We start from the raw sequence: 7,051 nt of genomic DNA, 5'->3' as shown, positions 1-7,051 counted from the left end.
CTATGGAATAAAGGTAAATTCGATTTATTTCTAATCAAAAACATCATCAAGGCCCCTTTTTAGATGGTTTAGAGCAGATCCAGTGCGTGAAAAAGAAATAACTTTTTTCATGGTCATGATGAAGCGAGAGGTCGCGCTGAATTAATTCAATCTGCGCTCGGACTTTTGTGCATTATTTGTTTTGGAACTTCTGGAGCTTTTCGAGGTACACAAATGGTATTGGTAGAAAGAGGAGAAAATTACAAAACGATCGATACCCATCAATCAGGTACGAGACCCAGCATTTTGGTAAAAAATGCGAAAATGTTTTGAGAAATTTCATCAAAATCAAGGAGGTTCTAAATTTGACAGTTCTCATCGTCGACGCGAGAGTGACGTTTCTTCCAGAAAATTGGATTTATTTGAAAGAAAATGGGGCTTTGGAGAGGCTACTGTTGCTGCTTGCGTCTACAAGAGAAAGCCCCCATTGACTGGGAGTGTTTGATTCATCGAGACAAGTGAATTTTGAGACAACGATGATCCTACCGTGGTCGAGCGAAAAATGCGTTCAAATCTATGAATTAGAGGTAAATTCGAGCTCTTTACAATCAAAAACATCATCAAGGCCCCTTTTTAGATGGTTTGGAGCAGATGCAGTGCCTGAAAAAAGAATAATTTTTTTCATGGTCATGATGAAGCGAGAGATCGCACTGAATTAATTCAAACTGCGCTCGGACTTTTGTGCATTATTTGTTTTGGGACTTCTGGAACTTTTTAACGTACGCAAGTGGTACAGGTGGATAGAGGGAAAAATTACAAAACGATCGATACCAATCAATCAGGTAAGAGACCCAGCATTTTGGTAAAAAATGCGAAAATGTTTTGAAAAATTTCATCAAAATCAAGGAGGTTCCAAATTTGACAGTTCTCATCGTCGACGCGAAAGTGACGTTTCTTCCAGAAAATTGGATTTATTTCCAAGAAAATGGGGCTCTAAGGGCTCACTGTTGCTGCGTGCGTCTATGAGAGATAGCCCCCTTCATCTGGGAGTGTTTGATTCATCGAGACAAGTGAATTTTGAGACAACGATGATCCTGCCGTAATTGAGCAAAAAATGCGTTCAAGTCTATGGATTAGAGGTAAATTCGAGCTCTTTACAATCAGAAACATCATCAAGGCCCCTTTTTAGATGGTTTGGAGCAGATGCAGCGCCTGAAAAAGGAATAATTTTTTTCATGGTCATGATGAAGCGAGAGGTCGCACTGAATTAATTCAATCTGCGCTCGGACTTTTGTGCATTATTTGTTTTGGGACTTCTGGAGTTTTTCAAGATACAGGAATGGTATAGGAGAATGCAGAGAAAAATTACAAAACCATCGATGCCCGTCAATGTGGTGCGAGACCCAGCATTTCGGTAAAAAATGAGAAAATATTTTGAAAAATTTCATCAAAATCAAGGAGGTTCTAAATTTGACAGTTCCCATGGTCGACGCGCCAGTGACGTTTGCTCGAGAAAATTGGATTTATTTGGAGGAAAATGGGGCTTTGGAAGACCACCATCGTTGTTTACGCCGACGGCAGAAACCCCCCCTTCAATTGTGAATGTTTGATTCATGGAGAAAGATTATTAAAAACTACAAAATCCACTCTGAAGTTAGCCTGAGTAAGTTGGTAACTCTGTTAAATAAATCGATATCGATCGAAGTTTCGTTGGATTTGTGTGCCGACTGCTTTTCAAGCATTTCAAGAAGACAACCGATAAGTTCCCCATTAAATTCTTTCACTGGCAGTCATGGAGAATCAACAAAAAGTGAGGTTATGTCATGATAGCTACAAGAATGCAGAAACAAGACTCTGAAGACTAAACAAGGGGGCCCTTTTGCATGAGACTGTCTTATATCCAAGGTATTTATTATCACTCAAGTTCCATGCGTATAGTAACGACGCCATTTTGTAGAAAATTGAAAGAACAACACGAGCTTCTATAAAGAAATCAACATTGGAAGTGCAACCATCGGGCAGTTTCTTAGAGGAGCGTCGAGAACTTTCTTATGCAGTGCAAGAAAATTAAGGCCAAGGGTCCAATTGAGGAGCCCCAATAAAAACTGGAATGTCAAAACGAGGAACTGGAGCTATGGAAGTGGCAGGTTTAAGTTCTTCAATGTTTCAAGTTGTCTTAAGGTACTATCCAAATTGTTTCATTATTAGAAAGATGGGGGTTGTCTTACAAACTCACTTTTTTGTTTAATAATAACTTAAGACAGTCCCCATCTCTGCCTACTGGGATTAAATGTATTTTAGAAAATAGGAAAACCGTTTCTTTTTAATTCGAATTTCCCATCTCTCCATGTTAACTTTCAACTGTCATCATTTCGTCGGTACACGAGTGTAGGTAAACTCAGATATAGGGGAAGGTAGGACAAATTGGATTTACAGATAAATGACATCGGTTAGACCTTCTTTTTTTCTTTACATTATTGTTATGTATTGGTTGATTCACAGTTAAAGTCCAATTTGAATTTTGCTAGGGGAGGACTGCATTCTCCAAAATATAAAAAACGGTACGAATTAACAATTTTTTCATTTTAAATTATAAATTAAGAAAAATTGAACATGAGACCAATTTAATAAATAGCAGGGGAAAGTAAGACATTTACGATAAATTAAAAAAATAGGTATGGAAAGGTGGGTAAATAAAAATAGAAAATTTAAAATTAATGACGTGGAAACAAAAATTCGAAAATTTTTTTTATTTTACTTCAAAGCAAATAGTAGGAAAAAGTAGGGCAATTTCGGTAAATTGAAAAATTAGGTATGGAAAGGTGGATAAAAGTGAAAACTCTAAAATTAAAGACATGCAGGAATATAATTTAAAAGCGTTTTTCCTTTTATTTTAAAACAATAGTAGGGGAAGGTGGACAAAAATGAAAACTCCAAATTAAAGACATGTAGGAATAAAAATTCAAAACTTTTTTCTTTGCCTTTGAAACAATAGTCAGGGAAAGTCGGGCATTTTTGGCAAATTTAAATGTTAGGTATGGAAAGGTGGGTAAAAATTTAAACTCCAAAAGACATGTGGAAATAGACAATCAAAACTTTTTTTCTTTGACTTTAAAACAGTTGCAAAGGAGGGTTGATCATTTTCCACAAATTGAAAAATTTGGTATGGGAAAGTGGGTAAAATTGGAAAATTCAAAATTAAAGACATGTTGGAATAAAAATTTAGAATCTTAGTTTCTTTAAAATAAAAACTTACAAACAAGCAAAAGTAAGTAATCTTTGAGCGATATAGGGAAAGGTAGGTCCTAATGGATTTTGAACAAATAAATAATAAACTAAATATTAATTGGTAATTTTTACTACGACAACAGGCAAATAAGGAGTAAATAATCAATTTTAGAATATGTAGGGGAAGGTGGGGAAAAATTTCTTTCAATAAGTTACAAAGCTGAGACTTTAATTTTTTAATTTTATAACTTCATACCATGCAAATAAAAACTAAATAAAAATTTAATTTGAATTTTAATAGGGGAAGGTGGGGCAGGTTGAATTCTAAAGAAAACAAAAAGAATTACAATTTTTTTTTCATTTTTAAATGAAACCACGTGAAAATAAAATTTTTACATCTCTATTCCCCCGACTGTCTTAATTAACAGGTAGACTGATCATGCGCTTATTATCCCGACTGCCTTAATTAACAGTAAGACTAATCATGCGCTTATTATCCCGACTGTCTTAATTAACAGTAAGACTGATGATGCACTTATTATCCCGACTGTCTTAATTAACAGTAAGACTGATCATGGGCTTATTATCCCGACTGTCTTAATTAACAGTAAAACTAATCATGCACTTATTATCCCGACTGTCTTAATTAACAAACAGACAAATCATGCGCTTATTATCCCGACTGTCTTAATTAACAGTAAAACTAATCATGCACTTATTGTCCCGACTGCCTTAATTAACAGTAAGACTAATCATGCGCTTATTATCTCGACTGTCTTAATTAACAAATAGACGGATCATGCGCTTATTATCCCGACTGTCTTAATTAACAATAAGACTGATCATACACTTATTATCCCGACTGTCTTAATTAACAGTAAGACTGATCATGCGCTTATTATCCCGACTGTCTTAATTAACAAATAGACGGATTATGCGCTTATTATCCCGACTGTCTTAATTAACAAATGGATGAATCATGTTTTCCCCCCCAACTGTCTTAATTCACAAATACACAAATCATGCGCTTATTCCCCCGACTGTCTTAATTAAGAAATAGACGAACCAAGCGATATTAAAAAAAAAAAAAAAAAAAAAAAAGATAAGTATACTTAAAAAACAAGCGAGTGCTATTAATCAAGACGGGCTAGTTAATACTTACTAAAACGTGAGCAGGCTCTCTCGCTTAGATAGTTGAGAGTTCCGAGTTTTCGTTGGGGGATCCTACTCCTTGAAAGGTGTGAGTTTGAGGTGGTTGGAGTGTGTTTTTTTGGATAGAGGATATCGTTTTACAGCGCATAGGATTTTTTTCGTTATTTTACCTGTCTTTGGGGCTGCGTTATTAATTTTTTTCCGATCCGACTTTACGTCGACCCCGTCGATTTTTAACGTGAAGCAAAATCATGAAATGTCACTGAAATTTTCAAATGACAGGTCTAAATATTTTTCCATTTTTCTCAAACGTTAAAGCTTTTCCACTACTGCAAGTGTTGACCGGACCTTCTCTGAAGAGTTTAGAATGTGTTTTTGTACCAACATCTGGGTTTAAAATTCGTTAAATGGGTAGATTCTTCACTTTTCCATCATCATGTCGAAGCTTTGACGTCGCATGTAATTATTCAAACTGCGCTCGGACTTTTTGCACATCATTGCTTTTGGGGTTTCTGAACATTGTTGAGGTACAAAAGTGGTATTGGTGGATAGAGAAAAAAATTACAAATCGATCGATACCCATCAATCTGGGACAAGACCCAAAATTTTGGTAAAAATTGCAAAAGAGTTTTTTTGATTTTTGGTAAAATCAAGGAGGTTCTAAATTTGACAGTTCTCATCGACGCGAGTGTAAAGTTTGTTCGAGAAAATTGCCTTTTATTTGAAGAAATTGGGGCTCTGGGGGCCCACTATCGCTGTCTACGTTGACGCCAGAAAGCCCCTCATCAGTTGTGAGTGTTTGATTCATCGAAATCATCGAGACAAGTGAATTTTGAGCGAATGACGATCCCACCGTGCTCGAGCAGAAAATGCGTTCAAATCTGTGGATTAAAGGTAAATTCGAGTTCTTTCTAATGAAAAACATCATCAAGGCCCCTTTTTAGATGGTTTAGAGCAGATCCAGTGCGTGAAAAATAAATAATTTTTTTCATGGTCATGATGAAGCAAGAGGTCGCGCTGAATTAATTCAATCTGCGCTCGGACTTTTGTGCATTATTTGTTTTGGGACTTCTGGAGCTTTTCAAAGTACACAAGTGGTATTGGTGGAAAGAGGAAAAAATTACAAAACGATCGATGCCCATCAATCGGGTACGAGACCCAGCATTTTGGTAAAAAATGCGAAAATGTTTTGAAAAGTTTCATCAAAATCAAGGAGGTTCTAAATTTGACAGTTCTCATCGTCGACGCGAGAGTGACGTTTCTTTCAGAAAATTTGATTTATTTCCAAGAAAATGGGGCTCTGAGGGCTCACTGTGGCTGCGTGCGTCTACGAGAGAAAGCCCCCTTCGTCTGGGAGTGTTTGATTCATCGAGACAAGTGAATTTTGAGACAACGATGATCCTACCGTAACTGAGCAAAAAATGCGTTCAAGTCTATGGATTAGAGGTAAATTCGAGTTATTTCTAATGAAAAACATCATCAAGGCCCATTTTTAGATGGTTTAGAACAGATGCAGTGCGTGAAAAATAAATAATTTTTTTCATGGTCATGATGAAGCGAGAGGTCGCCCTGAATTAATTCAATCTGCGCTCGGACTTTTGTGCATTATTTGTTTTGGGACTTCTGGAGTTTTTCAAGATACAAGAATGGTATAGGAGAATGCAGAGAAAAATTACCAAGCCATCGATGCCCGTCAATGTGGTGCGAGACCCAGCATTTCGGTAAGAAATGAGAAAATATTTTGAAAAATTTCATCAAAATCAAGGAGGTTCTAAATTTGACAGTTCCCATCGTCGACGCGCCAGTGACGTTTGCTCGAGAAAATTGGATTTATTTGGAGGAAAATGGCGCTTTGGAAGACCACCATTGCTGTTTACGCCGACGGCAGAAAGCCCCCCTTCAATTGTGAATGTTTGATTCATGGAGAAAGATTATTAAAAACTACAAAATCCCCTCTGAAGTTAGCCTGAGTAAGTTGGTAACTCTGTTAAATAAATCGATATCGATCGAAGTTTCGTTGGATTTGTGTGCCGACTGCTTTTCAAGCATTTCAAGAAGACAACCGATAAGTTCCCCATTAAATTCTTTCACTGGCAGTCATGGAGAATCAACAAAAAGTGAGGTTATGTCATGATAGCTACAAGAATGCAGAAACAAGACTCTGAAGACTAAACAAGGGGGCCCTTTTGCATGAGACTGTCTTATATCCAAGGTATTTATTATCACTCAAGTTCCATGCGTATAGTAACGGCGCCATTTTGTAGAAAATTGAAAGAACAACACGAGCTTCTATAAAGAAATCAACATTGGAAGTGCAACCATCGGGCAGTTTCTTAGAGGAGCGTCGAGAACTTTCTTATGCAGTGCAAGAAAATTAAGGCCAAGGGTCCAATTGAGGAGCCCCAATAAAAACTGGAATGTCAAAACGAGGAACTGGAGCTATGGAAGTGGCAGGTTTAAGTTCTTCAATGTTTCAAGTTGTCTTAAGGTACTATCCAAATTGTTTCATTATTAGAAAGATGGGGGTTGTCTTACAAACTCACTTTTTTGTTTAATAATAACTTAAGACAGTCCCCATCTCTGCCTACTGGGATTAAATGTATTTTAGAAAATAGGAAAACCGTTTCTTTTTAATTCGAATTTCCCATCTCTCCATGTTAACTTTCAACTGTCATCATTTCGTCGGTACACG

The 7,051-nt window shown here is 36.6% G+C and overlaps 2 long non-coding RNA genes across 2 annotated transcripts; both read left to right on the top strand.

The window, feature by feature from the left end:
* The first annotated feature begins 633 nt into the window (after positions 1–633).
* Positions 634–2,292, top strand: LOC148173787 (uncharacterized). Its single transcript, XR_015770183.1, has 2 exons — positions 634–1,884; positions 1,937–2,292. It is a non-coding gene; the product is annotated as an uncharacterized LOC148173787 (long non-coding RNA).
* A 3,062-nt stretch (positions 2,293–5,354) lies between these two features.
* On the top strand, positions 5,355–6,979 carry LOC148173786 (uncharacterized). Its single transcript, XR_015770128.1, has 2 exons — positions 5,355–6,571; positions 6,624–6,979. It is a non-coding gene; the product is annotated as an uncharacterized LOC148173786 (long non-coding RNA).
* Positions 6,980–7,051: the final 72 nt, after the last annotated feature.

Source organism: Gnatocerus cornutus, chromosome 5 (genome assembly GCF_029298725.1).
Source record: "Gnatocerus cornutus isolate USDA-ARS CGAHR chromosome 5, icGnaCorn1.1, whole genome shotgun sequence".
NCBI lineage: Eukaryota > Metazoa > Arthropoda > Insecta > Coleoptera > Tenebrionidae > Gnatocerus > Gnatocerus cornutus.
This window is presented reverse-complemented; position numbering and strand designations above follow the sequence as displayed.